We start from the raw sequence: 27,411 nt of genomic DNA on the forward strand, positions 1-27,411 counted from the left end.
GAACAGTTTCTTCCAAGTCAGCTGGAGAAGATGCAGCCACCTTCCTGCAGGAACAGGATTTTGGCTGCAAGGATCCTGGCCAGCAGCAACACTTGAAAAGTGGTGGTTTTTTGGATATCCCAGCATGGACTCTGTTTTGCTTCCCATGATGGGGACGTGTGACATGGAGAAGTCCTTTCCCTGGGACAGGGAGAGGAGGCAGCAGCTAGGCTGATAGGAGAGCTGGCCAAATCAGTGTTCATCAGGTGTTCCTGGCAGCAAGGCACGAAGAGGTCACGCACATGGCTGTGTGTTGAAATTCATCCAATGTCCTACAGGACAGGGCATGGTGACTTTCTGACCTCCTGTGGAGTTTAGCTCTGTTTCTGGGTAACACCACATTTGCCCCTGTCAGGCATGACTCAGTCCCAGGCTCATAAAAGTCATGAGCCTCAGCTCTCTTAACCAGACAGGTCCTGATTTCTTCCTTCTGTCTCTGCAACAGACCAATCTGTCCTTAGCATGCTGCGATGGTCTCCTTGTGCTCCATGCAAGGTGCTGTAAACCTTTTCCCATTTTTCCCACAGCCATTTCTCTCTCTTTCCCTACCTGCTTCACCTGTTTTACCTGCTCTTTCTCTCCCGCTCTGCCTCTGGGCTAGGTCTCTCTCCAGACTCTTTCCAAAATCAAGTTCCTCTGCCTTGTTTGTCTTCCCATCTGGCTTCCTTGTCTCTCTGGTCATGCCGTGAGCTGTCAGCAGCAAGGGGAGATGGACCATTTTGAGAGACCAGAGGGCGTTTGGCAGAGCAGAGGGGGAAGGAAGAGTATTACTAGATCAGGGTCCATCATTTGCTGATGTCTTTGACCTCTCTGAGGTATTTGCTATTAGCAACATGGCAGAAGTCCCCTTCCCCCAGAAGAGCGATTGTCCCATTCCTTCTACATCATTATCGGCAAGCTCCAGAAAGGTTAATGAAGGCATTCACAGCAAAAGGAAAAAGCGCGTCTTCCGGTGTTTTGCATAAATTAATCTTGGAGGATTATGGAGCAACCTGTGCATAGGGCAGCACATGCAGCTGTGTCTTTGAGACTTGTCACCCAAAATGCAGCTCTGTGAGTTTCATGTAGGTGATACTGTCCACTGCAGTCCTCGAGATCACCTTAGCTTAAAACCTAGGTAAAAAGCTGTGGCCTCCCCACTCATCTTTATTTGTGTTTCATTGTGTCTAACAGGGACCTGGTAGGAGGTACCCAGGAATGCCCACAAACCTCCCCTTCCTCAGGTTGAAGTGGATCCTTGTTTCTGACAGATCCTGTTTAGAAAATGCCCCGTATCAGGTTTCATTCCCACTGGATTTTTTTCTGTCTGAGAAGTATGGAAAAAATAATTCAATTGGTTTTGAATCACAAGTGGGAGCAGGAACCAACCCTAGAAGATAAGTGTTCTGACCTTTACCGCACTCAGATAACTGAAAATAATAACAAATAAAAACATCTTGTTTCTAAACCTCAGACGTAGGGATGTGTCCCTGCCTTATGCAACAAGAGCTTGAGCCATGGCTCTTGGGAATGTTGAGGATATGAACCTGGCAGCTGCCTACAGTAAGCGGCAGCCCCTTTGCCTTTTGAAAATGCAGCTGGTACCAACCCAGATAATCAGAATAGGAGGGGACAGGGCCAGTGTCCCCAACTCTTCTGCTCTCTTGCTGCTGGGACCCTGGGTGTTTTCCCATGCCTATTGCTCAGGGAGAAGGAGAGTTTGATTATTCTGGTCTGTTTCCCTGCACTTTCTGCCTCTTCTTTTCACATACAGGATTGACCATATAGGGCCATACAGGGCTGGCCACTAATTTGACCTCTGCATGTAGGCAGACCATGGATAAGAGTATGAGGTTCTCTCTGAAAAAAAAAAAAAAAAAAAAAAGTGTTAAAACCCTCAGATTGGTGAGCGTTTGAAAATAACTGAGGGAACCTGTCTGGAAGGAAGACGTATGGAACTGTGACTCAACAGCAAGCTTCCAAGGTCTGGGTCTTGGGTCATTTACTCAAACCTCCATCATCCCCTGCAGATGCCCCTGGGGAGGTCCATCTGAGATGGCCTCTCTTTGCAGGCTGCTGGTCACACTAACTGTTCGTACACTGCATACCAAAGTTCTGGTAGGGGTCCTGTTGTGCAGTGTGCTGTCCAGTCTCCGGAAGGAGACAGTGCCTGTCCTGAAGGACTTATTGTAGTCCCAAATTAGAGCATTCACGGTGCTTTCGGTAGTGGTTGTTGATGATGTGAACTTGATGTTCCCCCATCAGGATGTTGCTTCCCTTCCCTCCTCTGTTATGCAGGGAGTTTGTTTGTTTGGTTTCTGCCATCCAAACCACAGGCAGCTGAAGAGACGCCTGGATGCAGAGCTTGGGGAGGATATTAGGAGGTTTCTGGCACTCTGTCAGTGTAAAGCATCTTATTTATTAGAGTCTAATGCCCGTTTGGGATACACTTCTGATCTAAAGCTCCTGAATTCCTCCCTTTTAACACGAAAGATGCCGTTCAGAGTGGCCCCCTGGGCCCAATGTGTGCTTCTGCTGAACACTGCCCTGATCATATATCTACCCCTGGCTTGCTCAGACTTTGAGTCCAGTGATTTTGTTTCCATTAGATGACCTCCTCCAGCTCACCTCTTCCTGCAGGAGTTCCAGCAGACACCCAACTAAATATGATTCAGTGGGCTACTGTACTACAGTGTATGGAAGCATGTGCAATTTCAACATGCAATCTGATATGTGTATGGATGCTTGCATTCGTATCTGCTAGTGTGTTTGGGCTGGAGGAGGTAGCAGCGAAGGCCTTGGCAGCTGGAAAGAAAGGAATGATGGGCTTGTCAGGGGAGGGTGGAGAGAGTTTGGTAGCTGGGTAACAACTGGAGGGGGAGATCAGATTTAGGATCCATGTTGTTCACTTAAGAAAATAAGAGAAGGAGTAGTATGTTGTTTATTGGGGATTGTGTTATTCTTGTGCATTATTCATTTATCTTCTGCTAATGGTACTGCATAAAGAAGTGGCAGTTCTGCAGAAATTTCACAGACAGCTGGAGGATCAGTTCTAGGAGGTATTGTAACCAGGTCAGGGTGGTGTAGGGAATCCTGCTGGGCTCACTTTTGACAGGCTTTGGAAAAGAGAAGATTGTTCAGGAGGCATTTGGAGGGAAGAAGCAGGGGGGGGTGTCTGTGACTCACCAGGGAACAATGATGGCTGTGAGGATAAAGGGGCAGGCTGGAAGAAGACCTGGAGACAATGGTGAATTCCTGGGTTCAGACGCTTTAGGATTCCAGCCTGAAGTACAAGAAAGTGTAAGAAAATGAAGTGTTTAGGAGAAAGCTTTAGGAGTAATAAAGGCAGCTGGTAAGAAAAAGCCAAAAGTAAAGAGAAAGCATGTTTTACTACACGCTGTGCCTTGAAGTGAATCCTGGAAGGCTTGAGTTTAAGGCAGAAGTTGGAAGAAGGGATGTACAGAAAGAAATGGCCTGTGCAGTGAATATGACTGAACCATTCTTGACTTAGCTGTGCTGTATGATAGCACAGACCCACCAGTTTGCAGCCACAGCAGATGTGACAGGCTACACAGAGGTGTTGGGGTGTTCTGGCTACCCAGGGACAGGAGACTGCGTAGGTTCATAAAGTTCGTAGCTCAGACAGATGCCCGGATCAGTGCTCCCAGACAGTTCTTGGATACTAGTCCTTCCTTGCATTTAAAAGATGTCCAGTCACTGTGGGAGGTAGGACTAGTATTTTGGTAGGTGACATTCCCTGCCCATGGCAGGGGGGTTGGAGCTAAATGATCTTTAAGGTTCCTTCCAACCCAAAGCATTCTGTAGTTCTATGATTCTTTTACTCAGCCACAGAACTTCAATCAGCAAATACTGCAGGAGGAAATCATGCTACTGGTACAAACCATCTTTGGGTGAGAAGCAGTTGTTGAAATACTGGCCAACTCATAGTCCCCAAAATACTCAGACAAAAATGCAGTGGTCAAAGTTTTGTTTTTAAGCTTTGTTTTACCCACCAGTTCAGCTATGGCAACATTAGGTGGGGAACACGCTACTTAGTGCCTGTGACTGTTTCCATAAACCAAGGGCAGGTCTCAATGGTAGTTGCCTTAGTGTCTCTTCTGTGTGAGAATCTCAGTGGTGAGCTGGTGCAGAAATTTTGGGGTTGGAGGAGAGGAGGAGAAACTTCAACACAAACACAACTTCCTGGGCTGTCCTTTATTTTTCTGACTGCAGTGTGAAGTCAACTTTGTCAGATACAGTCAGGCTGTATCTAACATGAGGAGGAGTCTTGTAGCACAGAGGGGCTTTGCAAGGAGCTCCATTAGCTGGAGTCAGCCTCTTCCCTCAGCCATCACATACAGCACAGCTGAGCCACCATCACTAAACAGCGTCAGGATGTAATTTCTAATTATACGAAGCATTGATGCAAATCATGCAACAAGTACCTATGGCTATCAGCGTGTTTAGGATTTTTTTTATATATATATATAACTGACTGTAAGTCTTAACGCCATGCACACCCTGCAGCAAACCTCCTTATTCTGTGCAGCAATGGTGGTGGTATAAGTAGTGCTAAGTGTACTGAGAAGTTGTAACCACAAATGTGTGAGAGTGGCTTGTAGGTTTTGAATGAACCGGTGGACCATGATGGGACACAGCTCTGTTGATCCACTGTGTCTATTAGAGCAGAAGGTGCCTTGGGCCAACCAACTGAAACACCTTCAGAGGGCGTTTTCTCTACCTTGGGAGAATCTGAGATCTCGTACTTGGGTTTTAATAGGGCTTATCCTTTGAGGAGGGACAGTGTTTCAAAATCAAAGTGCTGATGAGTCCAGGAATGATAAAATCACCCTTGGATTTTTTTTTTGTGTGTGTGAACTCCTAGAAGTCATCTATGTTGGTATAAATGAGATCATTTGGCCTAATTAGTTCCAAGCTTAATTAGCAGTAATTATCCCAACATGGGAGTAATACCCGAGTAGGAAATACTGAGTCCTCGATTAGATAGATCTCTAATTGGTGTTACAATATTGTAATTAAAGCATGCTTGTACGCCTCTGCCTCTGCAAGTGATTTGTTTTATGTCTGATTAAACAGGGAGTCCGGCAGCCTCAAGGAGGCCAGGACATCACCGCTGATTGAAACAGTGTATTATTCTTTGTTATAGGAAAGAAATGATGAATCACATATATTAGGAAACACTGTGGGCCAAATTAATCCTTTGAGTAATTGCCACCCGAGTTAGGGAAATTACAACAGGGGTGAATTTGGCCTCAAGTGCATAGACTCTATCTGTATATCACACAGTTAAACAAATACTCATTTGAATGTGCAGTCTGGCAATTACACCATCAGACGAATGCAAGTAACTTAATCTGCGTTTGCGATCACTGGATTGCACGGGTGAGTTTGTTTGGCTGCTGGGTTATCGTTATTAGATGGCACATTCCGCTCAGATTTTGCGGGAGCTGGTGCCCCATGTCCCAGGACACACTGCACCCCGAAGCAGCCGGCAGAGTTTCAGATGGCCGCTCCTGGCTGCAGTGTCCTCTCCTTGACAGGGTGAGACCCTAACGGTACCGCTGGCGTCACCAGGAGCACTTTGCAAGTGGAGGAGATGGACAGATAAAGTGTCCTCTTCCAACATAGTTAGTTTTAATCTAGCTGGTCTGACTCTCCCTAGCAGAAGACACTTCAGAAGAGCAGGTGAACAGGTGTTTTTTGAAGAAGTTTAAGAGAGCGAAACGGGAACTTTCTGAAATTAGTCAGCTTCAAAACACGAAAGCTTCCTATGTCTTTTTAAGAAACCACCTCCTTAGAAGTTGGCAAGTGCGCCGCTTTATTACTTATCTCTTCGCTACATGAGTGGGCGACTGTACTTCCTGATTTGGTTCTTCAATATAGAGAGATCATCAGCATAGGTCTGTAGAGGACAGTAACTCCTCGCCTACGGAAAGTAACAAATAGGAATAAGGATGCATGTATCTTCTGGCTGTCGCAAAAGATTTCAAAGCACATTTGAGTCACAGCCAAAGGAAGGCATCAGCTTAATTCCATTTTACAGCTGCAGAAACTGAGGCACAAATCAGTTGCTTCTCTTGCTGTAGCTCATGGAGCTAGTGTGTATGGCAGCACCAGGAATGCAGTGCAGATCTCATTGCCTAATGCTTCACCCACAAAAACATCTTTCTTTTCCAAGGGGGAGAGTCCAGAAGGAGGGAGATGACTAGAGCAAGGAAATAAAATACACCAAATTCTGTTAAAGCACTATTAAGGATAAGAATTTAAACACCCCATATATGGGAAATCAAAGCAAGGGTTTCCATAGCAGCATTGCTTGGCCATGTTGTATATACACTATTTTGCATTGCTATCATGATGTCAAAGGCATATTCTAATATCTGTGTGTGCAATATGTCTGAATCAGAGTTGCTATGAAACTTAAGGCTGAATTACACCACAGAGGCATATTCTTGTGCAGTGCTGGGAGGAAATAATAGAACTAGGTTTTGTTAGTATTTTTCTCCAGTGATACATTTTTCTTAGAAAATTGCTGATTTGCCAAAACTATTGGTATTTTCAGGAAAAGTTAGTTCCAGTTTCATGTCCCATCTTGAAAAAAAAAAAAAACAGAGAAAAGTTTTGAATCTGTCAAAATGAAGTGCTTCAAGAAGGTAAAAAAGAAAGTTGCATTTAATCCATTTGGTCATAGTTCCTAGGTGTAAGTTTTGAAAACTACTTTTTTTTTTTTTTTTTTTTTTTTACCCTGATCAGAAATAGGACAATGATTTGGAATAAAAAGCATTCCCTTTCACCCTTTCACATAGTTCCAAACTGTCCTGGGAGTGGGATGTGACAAGGGAGCAACTACGTCACTCAACCCAGTGTGTGGCTGCCTGGTGCGCTGCAGTGGGAGAGATCACCCAGCGAGTACCTCTCTGCCTACCTGGTATAAGTAGCTGTCAGGTAGGAAAAAATGCCTGTGCAGTACTGCTTACATTTTTCATAAGGCGCAGCTTTTTCTAAAAAAAAACCCCAATATCACCTGGGTATCATAAGGTTAAGCCTTTGGAGCAGGAGGGTTTTGGGTGGAAGCTGCTGTCTCTCACATTCACTCCCTTCAGCAGACAATGGGATGTCAGTGAGGGGGGAGTTGCTGCCTCTCTCTAGTTGATGCCCCACACTAAGGATGAAGGGACCTGTTCTCTCCTCATGCATGGGCAAAGGGGCCTCCTCCACAGCAGCACAGCTGTTCCCTGCACTTTCCCCCTTATGCCCCACTTTCAGCACCTTGTCCGTGCCCTGAAGCTCTCTGGGGTAGAAGGAGGGATGTCGCACCCCAGGCTGGGAAGGAAGGCTCGCACTCATGGAAAAGCCCTGTGAGTTGGTTTGGCATCACTCTTCCCGCTGGCAGCAATGTTTCCTCGCTGCCAGCGTTCCCAAATGTTGGTGTAGCCTGTGTGCCAATGTCTCCGTTCTCCCTGCTCCCTCATGTTGCAATTGCTAATTTCTGTGCCTGTGCCTGAAGAGCTGTAGTTTAGACTTGCTTTGCCATGCATCGAAGCCATTCTTGTTTAGGAAAGAAACTGCAAAAAGGGTGTGGGAGAGGAGAAAAGAGAAAGAGAACTTATTTTTCCTATGTGGCAGTGATGGATGCTGGGTACTAGAGAGAGAGAAGCTGACAAACATCTGAATGAGTGGAAGAGACTCCTAACCCAAAGGGAGGAGTTGTGGTTTAGGTTAAAGCCACAAAGGAAGTGAAGGAGGTTACCACTTTCCTGTCTGTGGGCAGGAGGTTCTCCTTGTGCTCATTTGAAGGCTTAGTTCTTGCTCGTTCTTCCCTAGGAACATACTCATCTGTGTACTTCTTGAAAAGCATTCGATCTGGCGTCTGATCTTGGGAGTGACAAACATCCCCTTTATCCACAGAAATCAGCAGGAGCTGGGAGCTAAATAACTGGGAATCGCAGTCTAATTTATGGAGCCAGATATTCTAAAGCATCTTGTTAAGCCACATATCTTGTTTGGTGCTAAAGCATGTAGCGTATTTCTCCGTACATCTTCCTCTTGCTGATTCCACTCAGATTTTTTGTTGTAAATATCCGTACCTCCGGGCCTGCTGGCTTTCTGCAGGTCTCACTTCTCTCTTGTTCCTGAGTGACTGGCAAATTGCATAGCCGTTGTCCCTGGATCTAGCAGCCTTGTATGCTGATACAGGACAGATTCTGTGTGCCATTGGGCTCACACCAGCACGGCCTGTGATCGGTATTTTCCTTGATTTTTCACCGCATGCATTTCTTCTAATGTCTCAGAGGTTTTACCTGTATGTGGTCGAAAAGTTTGTTGTCTCGGCTCTGTAGCTTTGCTCTTTGTCTGAGAGAGTGAGTGGTTAACCCCAGTGTGCTGCACAAGGCATGCCAGGAGGGAGATGAAAGAATCCGGGATTGCTCTTACAAGAGAGCAAGCCTTGTCCTAAGTCTGAGGAGCACTGGCGTGTGAGCCGGCTACCTTAACCCAAGCTAACAACTGGCAACTGCACAGTGAGAACCACTGTCCCTGACAGCGACTTCAGTATGTGCCACCAGTGCCTTCTGATCACTGTGCGCTGCTGTACATGAAAAGAGCATCTGAAAGGTTCTCCCTGAAGAACTGTTATGTGGTCTCTAACCTTGCATTAACAGCTCACCTTAGCCCTAACCCTGGCCTCAGGATGCAGCAGAGTCATTTCATTTACCAGGTGTGAAAATCATATTTTGCCATGTGAGAATGATTACCAGGTGTGTTACAGTGCTTGGGTATTTTTTTTTTTCCAGAAAGGCTCTCTTAGAACTACAAGATATCATTAAAGATTTATGTGTGGCACATGTGCCCTTTTTTGCAAAGTGTTCCCTTTTAGAGACCGTCACAGTATTGATTTCAAGTAGATTTTCCTCCTCTGTTTTAAAACATTTCCTTTGCCTATGGATTTTCAACACTACTCATTGGATCTGTGTGCAGTATGTTCCCCAGACTATCAAGCCAAGGTCCCGTACTGCTGGCCTTCAGGAACCACTTTTGAAACTGGACAGACTATTCTTTGACTGTGTTCACTCAGACCTGAGCAACTACCCAGCATTACAGCCTTCTTACTCCAGGATGTACGCTGTCGTCTGACTGAGCTGTGGGTCTGTTTTCAGCATGTGCCAGTGGATCCCAAACCTAGCCTGGCAGCAGCCTCGAGCTATCCCTTGCTTGGAATGAGTGGTGTTTGTTTAGATGTTTTAAATAGAAGGGAAGAACAAGCTGCATGATGGGGAAGTGAAGAAACTGGAGTGGTAAGCAGCTGAAACTGTAAGGTCATTTGATTTTCCTATCAGCATTTTATTGCTCAAACTCATGCTTGTGGCCATTAAAGTGAGGTGTGGGGTTTCTTTTTGGAGAGGTCAGAGGACTCAGCAGGCAGGCTGCGAGGACCGATGCAGCACAGAGCCCGGAGGAGTGCAGTACCGCTGCTTTTCAAGGGGAAGTGCCCATGAGGAGGGGGCTGCAGCCCACCAGCCATCGCTCTACCTCAGGATGAGGCCCTGGGGTCCATGGTCTGCTGGTGGGAGAAGGACCTCTGTGACAGGCGGGTGAAGGTGTGGGTTCAGCCATCTTTTTGTGTATCATATGTGTAAGGCATTGAAGACTTGGATTCAGACCTTAAAGCATCTGGCTTACAGTATTTGCCTTCGTTTACTGTAGTGTTAATAGCCTAAGGGCCACAGAAAGTGCAGCTTTATTGAAATCATTGGAGTTGTGCTTGCTTATGGCAGCAAGGAGCTGGGGACATGTTTTTTTGGAATGTTTTGCCAGGAACATAAACCCTTTTCTTTGGGAGATGCTTTGTAAGGATGGTTCAAGTAAGTGCCTGGGGAGCATTGTCCTAATGGAAACAAGATGTGGAAATGATAGGGTCTCAGAACAACTGTTATTTATTCCCCACATCTGTGACTTCAGAGCCCACCATTCTAAGGCTCAGTCCTTCTCTCCTTCCTCATTACCATCACATCTGAGTTTTCAACATCACGTACACCACCAAGAGCTGGGACACCATGGGGGACACTGCAGTGTCTGCACATGGGCGACACAGGGACCTGGGTGAGGAAGCCAGCTGACCTGCATGGGACCTGGCAGACTGATGTTGTGTTAACTGGACAAAGCAGCAGAAATCTTTGTTATCCGATTCTTATGTGGAAGGTACCTGTGCTTCAGCATTTAAATGTTTACAAGAGATTTCGTGCTACAGTCTTTGGTGCTGGATACTTGTATAAAAGCAATTACCAAAAATGCAAGTGGTTCTTAAAGACACTGTGGCCAGAGTATGACCTGCATTCCTTTCATGCTGGCTGGACTGCTGGCATTTGTTTTGTCTTGGTTTGACAGAAAGGACAGGCAAAAGGTACAGGTTGTTTGTAGGATCAGCCCATCTTGTAAGCAAGCCAAGGCACAGGGAGTGTATTCCATCAGTGTAACACTACCAAGGCAGGTCCCCTACACAGCACCATCTCACCTGTTAAATGGGTGCTCTGAAATATAAGGATATAGACAGAAAAACATGCTGTCCTAGGTGTCTCTCAGGACCTGCGAGGCAGGTATTGTAAGCAGATGTATTCGTGCTAGGGAAGAAACAAATATGATTTAAAAGAAGCTGGCAGATTTCGTGCTCAGATGGACTAGGAACATTCAGACAGTCTGTTATTGCAGTTCAGCTGTGAGAGGCCAACACCTTCAGCAGAGAGGGACTAGCGAAATGTTTGGGCAGCAGTATGTCTGGTCATGACATCTGTTGCTGAAGTGGCCTGGAGTTTCCACCATAAAAATGCACCGGTAAAAATGCAGAAGAATGAGAGTGGAGCATTTATGTAGCTAAGCTAAAACTCTTGAGTGCCCTCTGATAATGAAGACTCCTGTTTTTGTTGGTATAGTCCTCCATCATCTAGGATCTTGCAGATCTGAAAGCTGACGGTGATTACTGCAGAAAAAAGTCAGCACCACAATGATGATAAGACAATGTCTAAACTAAAGAGCAAGGGGGAAAATCTTGTTTTCTTTGGAGGGATCTCACTGTTTTATGTAATCTTTGTATAACACCTGTAAATCAGTGACTGGTACTTTTGAAATGTATTTCCTTCATCAAAAGCTATTTGAAACAACAGGTAGCACCTATCCATTCAGTCTAAGCTCCCCTGACATTTTTAGATGACAGATAATGAAAACTGGCTTCATTATAACTCAAGCAATTTCATCAGACTGTCACCAGCAAACAATGGCAAATTAAAGACTGAACAGCCCTCAAGTCTACTCTCTTAGGTACCTGTGTGAGAATACCTGGTGTCTTTTCTACAGCTTATGGGAAACAGAAGAGGTGATTTCTCAGATAGGAAGTGTTCTGGTATATGAAGTGCTAGAGGTCAACAGGAGCATGCTAAAATCTGTCTGGAAACCAGTGGTCAGAGATGGCATAAAAATGGAGCTCGATTGTGAGAATGATCGTGGGTGAGAGAGACGGCTTATCTAACAGAGCGCTGAGTTCTGCACTGCCTTCCATTTATGAATGGATTTAAAGCGTGGTGCCAAACAGAGCATATTGCAGTTGTCTAATCCGTAGGTGACAGAGGCAGGCACGATAGTAGACAGAGCCGCATCCAAGAGGACTCGTCAGAACAGCCCAGCCAGCCTGGCACTATTGCTACCTGATCTGCGGGAATCGGTCCAGGCCCCTGAGTCTGAACCGCCAAAGGGAAACCTGGTCGAAGGAGCGGCTGTTGAGGTACAGTGCTACCTTGTCTTGCCCTGCCTATCTCTCCCCAGCCAGTGTTGCTTCAGGCTTGCCTGGGCTGAGCATCAGTCATTCAGGTTCTTCCCCCCTTGCCCCGCCAGCCCCAAGTTCGTAGACTTAACCATGCTACCCCCCACAGTTAGAATAAAGGGGGACAGAGAGCAGAAGGGGCATTTCACAATAAAACATCATTTATATGAGAGGGCTGCGGTGTGGAAGAGGCTAGCACCAGGGAGTGAATTATAGGGGTCCAGAGAAGAAAGAGGCTGTGGCAGAGAGAGAGTTGTTATTGGAGGACACAGGGAGCAAAATGATGAGATAGAGGGTGCAGATAAATAGTTAGAAATAGCCGCAGTGGTGTGATTTGGAAGGAAAATCAGTCACTACTTCAGTCACCAGTGGTGTTCAGTTTAGGGAGCTGAGTGGTAAATTACAGGCAGGTTAGGACTCCAAGAACATCTGTGACCCTGTGAAATGCTGGAGAGAGAGAAGTTACAGTAACAGTGAGTAAGATTCAGATCTCATCTATCTGAGCATGAGTATCTCAAGGTGAAATAACAGAAGGAGGGGAGGCGGGAGTATTGATTCCTGCCTCACAAAACAGACAACAACGCCTACTTTTTCATAGCAAGAATTTAACCATTCGCTTTAATGGGCCAGTCTGCAGTACAGTGGGGGCTTGGTTTCTTCTTTGTGTGCAATCTAGAGGGGAAACCATGCTGAAGTTATTTTTATTTTATTGTAGCCTTGCAGGAGAGACATGAGCAAAATTTTACCTTCAAACATCTGTGTGCTGAATGTAGGGGCAGCTGTAGTCCTTGAGTGTTACCCGGCTGCGCTGCTGCCCTGTCGCACAGCACATGGGCACCCTGAGCAGCTGGATGCTGGAGGAGCAGCACTGGAAGACACAAAAAGCCTGTTATGCTCAGAGGGCTGGTGTATATGTTGGTAGCAGATGACTTTTTTCTGTCTGTCCAAGGACAGACTTAGTCTCCTTCTATTTATTCCATGAGAATGATGCTTCTAATGAAAGGTGCTTTCTTCAGCTGGTCATGGCTTTCTCAGAAACACTCCTTTGGGAATGGAGTTTTCTTTGGTTGGTTTTACACCACAGAAGTCCACACGTGTGTGCCCCAATGTGGTGGGGCAGGCATTACAGAGAATGTAGCTGTGTGGCTGTGCAAGAGGGCTTGCTGTCTTTGACTAGGTTCAGCAGGTGGCTGGGTGGAAGCAGGGGTGAGAATGGCAATTTTCTGGGCTGCTGATGTGTCTTTTCTCACTGAAGTAGCTGATAGTCATACACATACAGAGTGTAAAGTAATGGCTTGAAAGGCTCAAGAGTCAGGTGATTGCACAGTCAAAATCTCCTGGTGGCACCACAGCATTCAGTGTCAGCAGTTCCTTGTAAAACATGGGGTTGGTGTAATGGGAGCAGTGTGCCTGGGCAAACATTGATTTTGGAGTCTGCTGTATGTCAAAATTTCTCACCTTTGTTTAGTATGAATTCATATTTTACATGTGTTGCATGAACATATGTTTCCCCAGATTCTGTTTACCTGATTTCCCTTCTCATTCAGTATCTCTTCTCTCCTCCTCCTTCTCTTTTTTTTTTTTTTTAATCATAGGAGGTAAAGCTGAACATTTATCTCTATGGCTGCATGGTATTTGCCTCATACCTGTTTATTGCCTTAAGAGATGACTTTCTAAATAGGCCAAAAGCTTCCTGCATTTGGAATGTTATAATATGTGGGATTTGTATGTCGCATCAGAGTTTTGACGTGGGATAATGTCTTGAAGGGAGGCAGCTCAACTAGAAGGCTCTCTGGAGATCCAGAAGAGTATTTTAACCATAGGCTCAATTCCATGCTCCAGACCAAACTTGGTTAAGGCTCAGATTGTTTGGATGTGCATGCACTAATAGGAAAGCACAAGATCAAGCGTTTATCTCTTTTCAGTGTAGACAGGAAAAGTGAGAGCAAGGCCTTTTGTGCCCAACAGAATTTGCCATGGTCTGACTAATGTTTCCATAGGGTTATGTTGTGCACACAGTGCTGGTCAGATCCATCAGCCAGTCTCCTTCCTCACAGAGCTCTGTGCACTGTGCAGCCATTGAGGCAGTACTAATCCGAATAGGTGAGCTACAGGGGGTCTTATGCCAGCAGTGGGGACAGACCATAGGGGTGTGTGTATGTGTATTTTGGGGGAGGATGTGTGTGTGTCTGCATATGCGGATACAGACATTGATATGGATACATACGCATTTTCCTTCTCTGTGAGTCTTTGAAGTCCCACAAAAGCCCCCGTGCAGAGGGACTGTTCACCTGAACCAAGTTACGAATGTTCTCTGCTGTTTGCAGGACTGAGATTTGGCAAAACTGGGAAGACTCACGGTAATGTTTAATACCAAAAGACACTGAACAAGAAAGAAAGCCACAACAAGCTTTTCCCCTCCCCCAGGCCTGATTTCCTAATCTTTTAGGAATAGTTTACAATAAATAAAAGACTTTCTGAAAGAAGTTTTTTTTTTTTCCAATTTAATAGTGGATGTTAAACTACCCTTCCCTGTGGTCCTTTCCTATCCCTTTCACATTTTCTAGCTTTAGACTTCATCCCGCAGTAAGATTCATGAAGGCAGCTCCCCTCTGCCCATGCAGAGAGATCATGGTGGTATGCGAACTGTAATCACCTGGATTCCTTACAGAAATGGGTTGTTTCCTTTCGAGAAGGCTCATTAGAGCACGCAGCCATGTAAAACTCAAAGCTCATACGAAAAATATTTCATAGAGCCTGATGTCTCATCTTGCAGCTCCTCTGATCATTTACGCCAGAGCAAAAAGAAGGCAAAAATCCCCAAACCTAAAGCAAACAAACAAAGCAAAACATCCTCTTAATGATGTGTGTTCTTCACCTCCAACAGTGATAGCATTTTACACCCCCTTTGCGCAGGTGTACATGAATGCAGAAGTCGGGAGGCAGTACAGAGAGCAAAGCTCTTAAGGAGTTAGTGGAGCTTCCATGCTGGAAGGTTATAATCACACTGAAAGAGGGAAATCTTCCCTCAGCAGACAGGAAATATGTGAAGCCATTTCAGCAGAGAGTTGCTGGAGATAAAATAGTCCACAAACCGAAAAAAACACTTCGCATGGCCCAAACATGCCATGTCAAAGCTAATAGCGAGGAATCCTTTGGCTGCAGGAGCAGTGGTGTACTGGCTACAGATGCGAGTAGGGACTACATCCTTTACCTGCAAGGAGGAGCACACATCCCTGATCCTGGGTATGGTGACTGTTGGCAGATCCTTCTTCCTGGTACAGATTTTCTCGAGGGAATGTTTTTAAGCATGAATGACTGAAAAGGCTCAATCTGCTGTTGCATTTGAGGTGAAACTTGTTTCATGTGGAACGACTGTGGTTAGGGAAGAGGCTCAGCTTCAGAATGGATGGTCAGGAGCAGGGCGTATCTTCAGAAGAGAGCAATGCCTCCAGCCTTCACATGCTGAGGCTCCGTGTCGCCATTTCGCCTGCCCTCAATCCCATCTTCAAAAGTTCCTCTTCCTCAGATGTTTCCACCTCCTCCAGTTGTGCCAGTTCAGCTGCTTGTGGGGATGAAATCTGCATGGGAGCTGGTCTGGTGCTAAGGATTTCTTCCTGTTAGTAAGGTTTTTAAAAAAAAGTTGCATTGTTTAAACAGCTCACCTATGAGTGTAGCTACATAAATGGTTTAACTGGTACAAGCGAGCGTTAATAACTGTGAGAGAGCGCGGCAGGATCCTCTTAAAGTGGGCCTGCTACTGATGGAATAGTGAAACGGAGCCACAGCCCTACATGCTCTTAACGTTATTTGCATGAGCAGCTCCATTGTGTTTCAGTGAGACTCTACTTACACATGTAAAATTAAGTGTTTGCAGGGCTGGGCCCTTAAAGAGAATAAAAGCCGTGATTGGGATGTACCACGCTATGAACCATATATAGAAAGTGTAAGCAAATGTGTTTTGCTGGCTGGCCTATCTCGTCTGATCTGTCTGCTCTGCAGAACTGGAGCTCCTGTAGCAACTTTCCTTAGGCTTGGATGGTGCTAGTGGAAGAGGACCTTGCTTTTGAATAGAAAGGCTTGATCTTCTATGCCTGCTGCAGCCAGGGAATCATGAGGAAACTGCAGTGTGGCGAGAGCTGTAATGTTTCCAAGATGTTCTTGGATTTGCTGGAGTGCTCTAAAGAGCCGAGACAGCTGGCTTCTCTAGGGCAGCTTTTATGAGCTGGGCCGAGGGAGGGCAAGGCCCCAATGCTCTTGAGGTTGGCAGTGTTGGTCCTGTGGTCTGGGGCTCCGTTACCTGAAATCCTGCCTTACAACCTGTCATCACAGTTAAGATCATTTGGAAGCCTGTTGTTGTCAGTTCCCATGGTAAAACCCTTCGAGGACAGCAGGAGGGATTTCTCAGCAGAGAATCCCCGCTTGGGGAATTCACTGCTCATGGCAGTTTACTGTGGCAGATTCCCAAAGGTGGTGGGTGAAGTAGCAACTTAACTCTCGAGAGTGAAGCAGAACACCTTGATAGTTGCTATCCGGAGCCCCAAAGAGAGGAAGGAAGAGACATAAAGCCGTTGGAGGGGAGAGGCTTGGTGTGGTTATTTGAGACCGCTGCCTGCAGAGTTGCACAGTCATTTATAACTGTTTGAAATGTGGGGGGATGGGGTCGGGGGGATGGGAGGGGAGTTGGAGGAACCACAGCATCTGCGAACTAGTAGGATTTTATGCTCCTTTTCTCTAGTCTAACTCCGCAAGGGATGAGGCAGCCAAGTACCAGGTCAGAGGAGGGAAAAGAACAAAAAAGGAAGTCAGCTAACACTTCATATTTTATCGCTGCTGTTGCATATGTCCGGATTGAAGCATAGGGTAAGATTTTCAAAAGTACCTTCAGGAAACGGAAGTTGGGTGCCAGTCTTCCTTAGGCTCCTTAGAAAAATCCCAGCTTCTACTGCCCAGGGGAAACAAACTTTCTTTTAAGCAAACCACAATGGGTCCCTGATGTCGGTGAGAGCGGGACTGGGCCTTCTGTATAAAACACCACGAGATGTATCTGTTCATTACACTATGTTTTGCTGCCTGGTTGGTCTGCTGTGTACTGCTGTTGCAACCTTTCCTGGGCTTTGTCCTCTGGTGTGGGACATGTAAAGGAGAGGAGGAATCATTGGTGTTACGTTAAAAAAGACCCATATCAATGTGAAAATAGAGAAGGTTTATATGTCAGGTAAATAAGCGGCCTGAACCGATGCCAACAAAAGTGGTGGTTCAAGTGGAGCTGATCAGTCAGGTTTCACCAACACTTCACCTTTATAGGACATCCTGTTGTGATCAGTGGGAAGGTCCAGGTAGGGCTAGTTCTGGTAGGTCAGTTGGAAGGACTGGCCAGAAGCCAGTGGTTTCCACCACTGGGTCTTGGATCCTGGGAACTTTTAGATTGAAGGACTTGTCTGAAAAAAAAGTAACAAGAGGGACGGAAGCAAGAGGCATCAGTGGGCTGAAAGTCAGTCCAGTGAGATCTGATTTGCAAATCAGGAGGGGCTGAAACACGCTGTTAAGAAGTATCCCCCTCAAGGAAAGAGTATCTATCTAGGGTAAGAGGTGTGAATTAGCTACTGTTGGAGTGCTCAGGAAGTTGTAAAGAGTTCTTTAACGAAGTTACCAAGTGGGAATGGACAAGGGAAGCAGAGCAAGACAAAAAGAGGAAAAGCCCCTTGAGGGCTGAGCAGAGAGGAGGTGGTTTTATCTGCCAGGGTGACGCCCAGTGTGAATGCTCAGTGCTGAAAGGGTCTTCTTCCAAAGACTTGGGTTGTTTAAAAGTGGGAGTTGGACAAGGTAAAGAGTGGGTCGTTTGAGGATAGAGCGAGAACATAACTCTGCATTTCTATTCACTTCAGTTGTATTGGCAAAACAGGTTATTCAGGCATCGCGGATATGCAAAAATGATCAGTCTGCTTTCTCTCGTTGGGCTGCAGTGGTTCTGTGCATCTGGGTGCCACCGCTGGTTTGGAAGGCTCTTCCTCACAACTCACGAGATTGCCGGTTTTAAGAATATTTTGTGGAGGTGAAGGAGTATTAGTGGATGTTGAAGGCGCTCTTTTCACAGAGTAAGTTGCAAACTGAAAAGGGCGGGGGGATTGCTACACATCTTCAAAGCTCATAACTGCCAGCTGTTTTCAAACTACATTGATGTTTAATCCCCCAAACATGGAGCATTTGTTCAGGATAGGGCCCTCGAGCATATTTAGGAGTTGATAGGTTGTGTCTGTTTGTGATTACTGCCTGGTTCCTCCCTGTTTATTTGCAAGCTGCTGCTTAACCCAGTGCTTTCTCCCATCAGAAGAGGCCCTCAGAGTGGCTCCATCAACTCGCTGGCAGCTGGTGGGCAGAGTCAAGTTGCTCAGCCACCAGGTAGGAGAAACGTGCTTCTCCTCCACAAGTTCTCTCCTGCTATTCTTCCTAACGATGGCCATCCGTCTCCTTCCTTCTTCAGATATACGGAAGGGAAATTCCATGCTTGCTGTCAGCGGGCCGAGCAAGCGAGTTGCTCCAGGTGCTGCCTACCCACCAGCCGGTACCTCTGGGCCGTGCCCCTTTCGGGATGACGGCTGTGCCCGTGGCTGGCTGCGATGCCCAGCGCCCGCCTCGGCTTCCCAGTGTGTAGCAGCCCCTCCACGGGCAGCTGGCGCCTGCCGCCGAGTTGAGGCAGTGCCCAGCAAAGGTGCCATGGCGCAAGCCGCCCAGGCAGCCGCGGTGGCTGCGGGCAGGACGGTGCTGAGGACGGCTGGCGGGGCACCGGTTCTGGGCCGGGCGGCCGCTCTCCCGCAGCCCCCCCGGCGCCGGCGTGCGCGTCCCTCGGGGGCCGCGCGAGGCCTCAGGGCTTGGCGGCGGGCACCCCCCGTCCCCATCACCCCGGGGCCCGCGCTGTTTCCGTTAGGGGTGCCGTTAGGGGGCGGGACCCGCGCGCCGCCTCAGGGGAGCGCGAGGTGCTCGTGCGCCGCCGGGGGGGGCGCCGGTTCCCGCGCTGACAGGGACCCGCGCCGGCCCCTCCCCGGGCGCCTCCCCTGCGGCTGCGGGCACCGGGGCACGCGGCCGCGGCGCGGTCCCGCCCGGGGAGCGGGGTGCAGGGGGTGGGGGTTACTCTCTGCGCTCGACTTCGCGGAGGGGAGTTGGGAGGGGGAATGTTGCGCGGCAAGGGGCGGCCCCTTTACGAAGCGCCCTGGGCGCGCGGTCTCTTTAAAGGGGAGGAGGGGGTGGGGCCGCCCCGAGGCGGGGGACAGGCTATGTTAATGGAGGGGGCGGTGCCGCGGAGAGCGGGGACGAGGGGAGGGAAGGGTGGGTGGTGCTTCCCGCGGGGCGCTCGCCGTGGCGGGCCTGTGCCTTTAAGAGCCCGGCTGCTACCACTGTGTAGGCGAAGGCGGGAGGAGAGCGTGTGCGGGGTGGGGGGGGGGGGGGGGGGGGGGGGGGGGGGGGAAAGGGGGGGAGAGGGATGCAGTCTCCGCCCTCTCGCTGGGGAGGGGCGGGGCGAGGGGCCGGGCGAGACCACTGCCCGGAACGGGGTGTAAGAGGCGGTCCCGCCGGCGGAGTGAGTAGGGGACAGTACCATTCCTGGGGCGGGGCGCGCGCGACGGGCGGTACCATTCCTCGCTCCGGGTTGCGGGACGCGGCGGGAGGGGGGAGGCGAGGCGGTGGGGGGCGAGGGGGGGGGCAGCGGTGTGGGGAAAAGGGGGGGAGGGAGCGCGCGGGGGGAGCGGGCGAGAGGGGCTGCGATGGGCGGTACCATGTGTGCGGGAAAGAGGGGGGGGGAGGCGCTGGCGGACAATGGAGCCTGTGTGTGTTTGCGGGAGGGGGAAGGACCCGCCGTCGCCGGGGGGAGAGGCTGCGCCGCCCCCTCCCGCCCGGGGCTGAGAGGAGCCTCGGCCCCCGCCCCTCCCCCACGACCCAGCGGTGAGTGTGGGGGAGGCGGCGCGGCGGGCACCGGGCGACCACCGGCACCGGCCGCCGCCACCCGCCCAAAGTTTGAGAGTTGGGGGAGGCCCGGGCGCCGCGGGGTGGGACTGCCGCTGCCGGCTGAGGGGAGCGCTGCCCCCGGGACGGCGGTGGCTCTCTGGCGGCTCCGCTGGTGGCGCCGGGGCGCTCGGGGCTCTGCTCGGCTCCGTGGCGTGCCCCGGGGGCTCCGCTGCGTGCAGGGCTGTGGGGTGCCCCGGGGGTGTGCGGCGCGGAAGGGGGTGGAGATGCTCCGAGGTGCGTGGGGTGCCCCGGGGCTGCGCTCCGTGGAGTGCCGTGCGGGTGCCCTGGCGTGCGGGAGTGCGCGGGGGCTGCCCCGAACCCAGCGGTGAGGGGTGCTGTGTGCTGCTGGGGGTGTCCGGAGGGCTGCGCTCTGTGGAGGGATGTTGGGGTGCAGGGGTGTCTTGGGGACTGTGTTCTCTGGAGGGATATTGGGGTGCGGGGATGCCCGGGGCTGTGCTCTGTGGGGGGCCGTGTGGGGTAACGTGGTGCTCACGGGAAGGTCGTGTTGCGTGGAGGGGTATGCGGGGTGCTTTGCACTGTACTGTGGTGCAGGGGATGCCCTGGGCACTGTGCTATATGGAGGGATGTATGGGGTGCTCTGGCTTGCAGGGGATGCTCCAGAAGGTTGTGCCGCATGGAGGGGCATGTAGGATGCCCTGTGATGTCGGGGATGCCCTAGGGCTTCTGTGTGGGGTGCTCTGGGGTGCAGGGAATGCCCAGGTGGCTGTACTGTGCGGGGTGCTGTGGGTTGCAGCACTGAGAAGCTCTGGGGGCCGCAATGTACGAGTAGGTGCATGGAGCGTTCTGTGCTGAGATGCGCTGATGTGCTTAGGTTGCCCTATGGGCTGTGCTCAATGGAGAGGATGGAGTTGGGTGGATTAGAGAGGTCGTTATGAGTTTTTAATCCCAGTGAGGGACTGGGACATAAGATATTAGGGGATGCAACACTGGGGCTAGGCTGTTGGGTTTAGGGGTGTGGGTTGTCCGAAGAGAAAAAAGCTGGTGTAAGTTGGGTGAGAGCTGGGGGTGTGGACTCTGCAGTGGATCTGAAGTGAGGGGCTGGGGCAAAAATGTCTACAGTAGGGATGTAGGGAGTGGAGTACGAGGTGAAGCATGGAGCGTGGGGATGGGAGATGGTACGTGGGACATAAGATCATCTGGGATTCCCTGTGAGGAAGGGACAGCAAGAAGAATGGAAATATTGTTGTCTGCAGGAAGGGATGTGGAAAGGTGGATGAAGAAATATGGAGTATGAGGTATGATGGGGAGAATAAGTTGATACACTAAAGGATGTATGTAGGAATGAGAAGATGTGAGGAGCTGGGACTTGAGTGATGGGAGTGGGATTGTGGGGGTGGGGAGTGGGGAAGTGCTGGGAGCCAGAAAATGGGGTAGGAAGTGCTTTTAGCACGAGGGAGGTGGCGCTTGTGGGTATAAAGGGAATTGTAGGGGCCCAGAGCTGGAAAGAACGTAGATAGTTCAGGGAAGCTAAGTATGCAGTGTTGAGCTTCTATGTGGGATAGTTGTGCAAGAGGAGCTTGTGGGATTCTAAGAATATGGGAGGGGGTCTTGTGTATAGGGATTGTGGAGAAGAGCAGTATCTGACAAGGCAGGGGAAATTTGTTTATTTGGAAGTGTTTCTGCTAGGTAGAGGAGAGGGGAGTTCTCTGTGTGTGTGCATAAGAGGGAGTCTGTGCCCTGGCCGACTGCAAAGGGTGTATGCGGAGCTGTCGGTGGGATGAGAGAGGCTAAATCCATAGAGATACTGCAAGTTCATGAGGTTGAGTTGGACAATGGGGGGGAAAAAACCCCAACACTGGGGACCCCAGATTCTGAGAGAAATGATGGGGCAGGTGGATGCATACTAGCAGTAAGGCTTCACTTATAGGATGGGAGAGAGCACCCGGTATTTCCATGTTGTCCAGCTTTCTGTCCCTGAGGCCTTTGTGTAGGTGATGGGATAATGGGACTAAAAAGACCTGATGATTGAATGTTTGGGATGTGGAAGGTGGATATTACTTTGGGAAGGCAGACAAAGCATGAGGATGCAGATATGAAAATTCTGATGTGACAGTCAATTGTGGGTTATTATTTAGGCATAAAATATTAGGGTGGGATGATTATATGGTTAGTGGTTTAATAGTAAACAAAATGAGAAATTGGGAAAGCAAAAGAAAGAAAGTATGATGTAATAAATGGCAGTAAGGAAGCTGATTGTGGAGCAGTTAAGAGCCCACCCATATGAAAGGGAAGATGCTTTTATTCTCCAGATGTCAAACCTAATGTGGACTCTGCAACTGGTCCAGAAATAACCACGAACCTCACTTTCTAGGAGAGGAGCATCAAGTCTTGATAGCTCTTATCTCGTAAAGTGACATCTTAGTTTGGGCATTAGCCTCTCACTGAGTTTCGGGCAGAGAAGAGAAGGATGTGCCAAGTCAAGTCTGGCTCATTAAGCCTCCCTGTTGGTGACTAGTTGCTCTTCTGTCAAAATACAGTTGGAGGAAGCGGGGGAGACAGTTCTTCCAGTTTTGAGGGGTTCCAGCAACATTTTTATTTTCCTTGAAAGTATTTTGTCCTCAATTTCTCTGTGAAAAGCCCACACAGACATCATAGGATGCTCTGAAGCATCTTTAAATGTATCAAGCTTTAAAAAAGCAGAGGAGAAAGAAAGTGATGTAGATTTTTTTTTTTTTATTCTTCTGTTTTGTTGGAAGATAATATTGGGTCAGTCATTGCTCAAAGTATTATGAAAACAAGTGTTGAAAGGCTAGGTAAGGCATTACATGCAATGGAATTTTAAGAAAAATCAGGGTATAGAATGAAAGAATTAATATACCTAGACAGCTTTATTTGAGTCTGCTTTTTGTTTACCTCTCTCCTGCTTTATATTAGGGGCTGTAATGCAATTGCTGTCTGCAGTGGGGTGTTACAGGTGTTGAACTGGTGAAGGTGAATAGAGGCTAACACCCACGTGTCTTGTGTTTGCCCTACGCTTGCAGCAGAGCTATTCTAGCAGAAGTGCTCATGCCCACATCCCAAGGCAGACCGATCTGCTTTCCCCTGGGAATCACAGGAGTTGCTTTGGTGAGTTATTACAGCCATTTTGGACGACTTGGCGTGATGGCTCTGTTGTGTGGTGATTTTTTTTTTTTTTTTTAATAGTGATCTCCAAAGAGATTATTTTTAATGAATGTGTCCCTTTTTTTTTCTTACTCAGAGCATAAAAATGGCTCAAGGGCTCATATTCTTTCCCTGTCTCCCTTGCTGGCCCCTCCTCAAACAACAAAAGAAAGACAGCTTTCTTTCTTTCTTTCTTTCTTTCTTTTTTTTTTTTTTTTTTTTTTTTAAGTTGGAGTTAGCAACGATGTCAATTTTGGGATTTTTGAATTTTCCCAATAGGGTGGTTTTTTTTTTTAATCTGTTTTTTTGTTTGAAATTTTTGTGTGTGTGGAGAGAAGTCTGGGGATCTCTGGATCTCACTGCACTGTTGTGAACTCTTAACACCTTAATTGAAGGGGTGGAGATGCTGAATCACTAACAAAGACCTCCTTTATCCAAAATGTTAATCAATCATTGACGTTAAATAAGTGTGAACAAAACCAAACAAAAAAAAACCCACCCGAAACAAGTTTTTGTCTAAGCCCCCCTCCCATTCAGCTGCTCATCTTTGGTCAGGTTAACATTAGAGATTCTGTTGGGGATGTATTTTTTGTGTGTGTGTATGTACTTGGTTTTGGCAACATTTGGTAAAAGTTCTGTTGCTGACTTCCCAGTATAGTTTTCCCAATACAGATTATTTAGCTCGTAGATGCAATAAAGATGTTCTGGGAGAAACTATGATCTACTCTGGTGTGAGGGAAGTAGTTAGACTATTACAGTACTGTTGTAACCATCTTTTTTTGTGGGCTAGGGGTGTGCATATAGGTGTCTTTTTAGGTTTTTGTGGTTTTGCAGAGGTGTTTTGCTTTCCTCTGTTGTGATCAGTTAATTTCTTTATTGATCAACATAGTTTTCTAAACTGGGCAGGACCTGAATTTTAATATGCAATAAAATAAATAGGTTTCTGTTCATGCAACCAAAAACTTTGTAGATCTCTTCTGTATATTATGAATACAAAGGGTGTGGACTCTTTCTTCCCTGAGCTTCCTCTGCTCCCTCCCCCCATCTTGCATTTCGTCTTTACAGTTCGTGTACTTGGATTGTTTTCAGTTAGGGTTAGTCCAGAGCCAGAGAATCTACATTTGTCACTAAATATCCAAATACAGACACGAAGGCAACTGTAAGCCACAAGGCTAAAATATTAATATACAAAAGCTTTTCTGAGCAGTTTATATGTTTGAGGTGGAATCGAGTACCTTTGATCCATATGTGCTAGCTATTCAAAGGCTTGCTACTCTGCAATATGTTGACTTCCTATACCTATTTCTACATGTTTCTTTTTATTTTATTTTTTTTTCTCTTGAGTTTCTGACATGCTGTGTCAGTTCTGTTGCCTTACCAACTGTGCTTATGGCTTAGGAATTTTGTTGGTCTTTTATAATTTCAATTGAAAAAAAAAAACCCTCAACTTTATCCTGTGGAGCAATTTACACTCAAGCGAGTATTCAAACTAATTCACATCTTAAATGTCAGCTGCGTTACCTGGCAGGGTTTGATCTCTTCCCCTTTCTAGAAGTTTACCAGAATTTCTTCAGAGCATTGCAGGCAGCCTTCATAAAATCCTTCTGTCTAGTTTGTGTGGCCTTGGACTTCACAGAAATCTCTGTGCCTTGGTAAGGTCTGTCGTCTGTTTACATAGATATGAAGTCCTTTAACCTAGCAAGATTTGCTGTGGGCTTGGATTTCCTGCTTACAAGCTCTGCTGGAGTCCCTCTAGTCTTCCTGCTGGCCAAATGAAGGTGTTAATTCAGGTTTTCAGAGTAATTTGTGAATGGAAGGTTATTTTGTTGGAGAATTTCTGTCTGAGCACTGCTCTGCCTATCGTATTTTAAACAGCTTCCCCCCTCCCCCCCCCCCAGCCCCTTACCTTTAATAATCTGTTTTTTTTTTTTTTCTGTTTTAAAAATTTAGTAATTTTGAAGCTGGACCTTTTTTGTGATGGGGACTATACAAGTGCAGAGGAACACAAACCTTATATATTATAAGGACTTCTGGATAATCTTGAAGAACTCGAGCTAAAAAACCCATCTATTGGGGAATTTCTGAAGAGTTGTAAGACCACACGGTCCTAAATCTCATTAACTCAATAACAATAGCAAAACATAGGGTGATTTTTTTTAATGTGTGTTGAATCCAAATGAACTGTTCCAGTGTTGACTTGAATCTGAGCATTATTCATATTTTTAAGAAAGTGGGATTGTTCTTCATGACTGCACTCCTGCCTATAGGCCTGGCTGCCCTCTGTTCATATGCCTGTGAGCATTTATTTTGGTGCCAGGGCTGGTTTTGGAGGAGTCCTCAGCACTTGCCTGTTTTGAGCCTGCATCACCCCTTTGTGTGTGCTGGTACTGCTGCTGGAGCAGCCCTGAACTGAAACGGACCAAGGAACTTATCTGGATTATAAGTAGCCTGACAAGAAAATGATTACACTTTGGCTGCATCAGTTTGCCAAACTTGTTCACTGTTGGGCCATGCAAACAGTTGTATGGGCACATCAGACAGTGTGGTGCAGGGCTGGAAGTAAATATTGGTAGCAGCAGTTTTGAAGCTGGCATTGCTGCCAAGAGGAATGCTCATCTAACTATACCCTGAAGAGTCTGCTCAGCTTGTGAAATGCTATTTACACCTATTTGTTACAGCTTCCCTTGCCTGAGAACAGTTCCTTCAGCTTACCTTGTTCTTTTTGCCAAAAATGTTTCTCATCTCTGAGCATATATGCATTGTATAAAAAAGAGAAACCCTCTGTAAGAAGCTTTAAACAGGGCAAAGAGTATGGTGGTTTAGGTATGGAGAAGTTTCTGCTGCTTCAAGACTGTGTGATGATACAGAACATGTAGTTCAAATTGATGATAGACTATTTAGTATGGTTGCAATTAAGCAGTGAAACTCACGCTGTGAGAATCATCAGGAGCAAGAATTCAACAAGAGTTAAAAAGAATCAGATGTCTGTAGGAATATGAAGAATATTCAATTATCATAATCAGTGACAGTAGAAGTTTTGGAAGAGGTATTAAACCTGTGGTCTAAAAACCTTGATTTTTATTCTGTTCTAGCAGATGTGCTTCTATATTGGGAAAGGGAGGGAGGGAATAGCTTCTTGTGCCTGGGTTTTCTGTGGGGTTCTTGCACACTTCTCTGGAAACTTGATTGGGACCAGCGTGTGAGATATGCCATTGAACTGCATAGGATTCTGATTGGATCCTGGTGACCCATCCTGAAATCCGGTCTGAGCTACCAAACTGTGGCTATTGCAAAGTGAACTGCTGCTACCTGACTTTTTACATTTGATTTACTCCTACTTCTGTGGATTGCTCTTACCTGCTCTCTAGCAGAGTCAGATCTCAGTGCTTTGTTTTTGATCTACTTTGACAACACTTATTGAATTTGTTTTAAAGACTGTTATGAAATTGTAGTTTACAGTATCTGAAGAACGAATATTATGTCTTTAGAATAGATAGACATGCTCCAAGGTCCACTTTTTTCAGACAGACTTAAAAGCAGTGGTGAGCTTTTCCTTGTTTGGCTTCTGAGAAGAAGCTTGTGGAACTGGGAAGGCACATGAAAAGTGGAAAAAGGGGGTTGCTTGTTTGTTTGTTTTTAAAGCCTGGGCAGAATCAATGAAATAATTTTGAATGAAGGAAAATGGATAGTACGCTTTACCAGTGACATTTCTTTCAACAAAGTGGGACTGAGAGGTGGTGGAGCAATGTCCTCTGAGAGTTCACTGAAAATTGGGTGCTGTAGTCTTGAACACAATACCGAATTTAAGTGCCCCTTAGCAGTACAATCTATGGCAAAAACGAGTGTATGATATATGCGATAATTTAACTGCATATAGAATTGAGGGAGGGCTTGCTGCTTTCTGTATTGAGTTCAGAGTGATTGTGATTCAGGCATGGATACCCATACAGCTGCCTGCTCAACTCCTATCATTTGCAACTACTCTGATCTGGTGGTTCTGTTTTCATGGCTGTTCGACCACTCAAGAAAGCAGTGCCACTGTATTCTTCCAACTTGGCTTTCTGGTGGGGCTGTCTGCATCGTAGCAGAGCAAGGGAGCTTTAAATTGCTGACCCATCTTGTCGCTGGGTGGTCTCCATGTGCCTATTGTTGTCCTCTCTGCCTTCTAAACCAAGGTTGCAGGTATCTGTTTTACCTTATCGGTAAGGCAGCTGGGGCCCATCGGCTCTTTTAAAACCAGGTTATGTTGGATTTGGTGGCAAACTTGAGAACAGAACCTGGCTCTTAATGCATCTGTGTTTTATCTGCTTGACCGTGTCACTTATGCTCTACAAATTGCTTTAAATCTGTGAGTCTGCTTGTGTATGTTGCTGGAAGCTATCTTTGCCACCTTTGCAGTGTGTATAGAATTCTGCAAAACCTGAAGGAAAATTCTGGTT

General features: G+C 47.2%; 1 protein-coding gene across 5 annotated transcripts in view; it reads left to right on the plus strand.

Annotated features, from left to right (window-relative positions):
* BCL9 (BCL9 transcription coactivator) overlaps positions 1-27,411 on the plus strand; it is a 59,280-nt gene that overhangs the window by 8,980 nt on the left and 22,889 nt on the right. Inside the window, exon 1 of one of the 5 annotated variants that reach the window (XM_082055884.1) lies at positions 19,455-19,473. The exons of 3 other annotated variants lie outside the window; for them this stretch is intronic. The gene's annotated coding sequence lies outside the window, so the exon portion shown is untranslated. Of the gene's footprint in view, positions 1-19,454; positions 19,474-21,018; positions 21,106-27,411 lie in introns of those variants that run through there. One more of the 5 variants, XM_082055885.1, reaches the window with a different exon arrangement.

Source organism: Streptopelia decaocto (assembly GCF_964273445.1).
Source record: "Streptopelia decaocto genome assembly, chromosome: 1".
NCBI classification, from domain to species: domain Eukaryota; kingdom Metazoa; phylum Chordata; class Aves; order Columbiformes; family Columbidae; genus Streptopelia; species Streptopelia decaocto.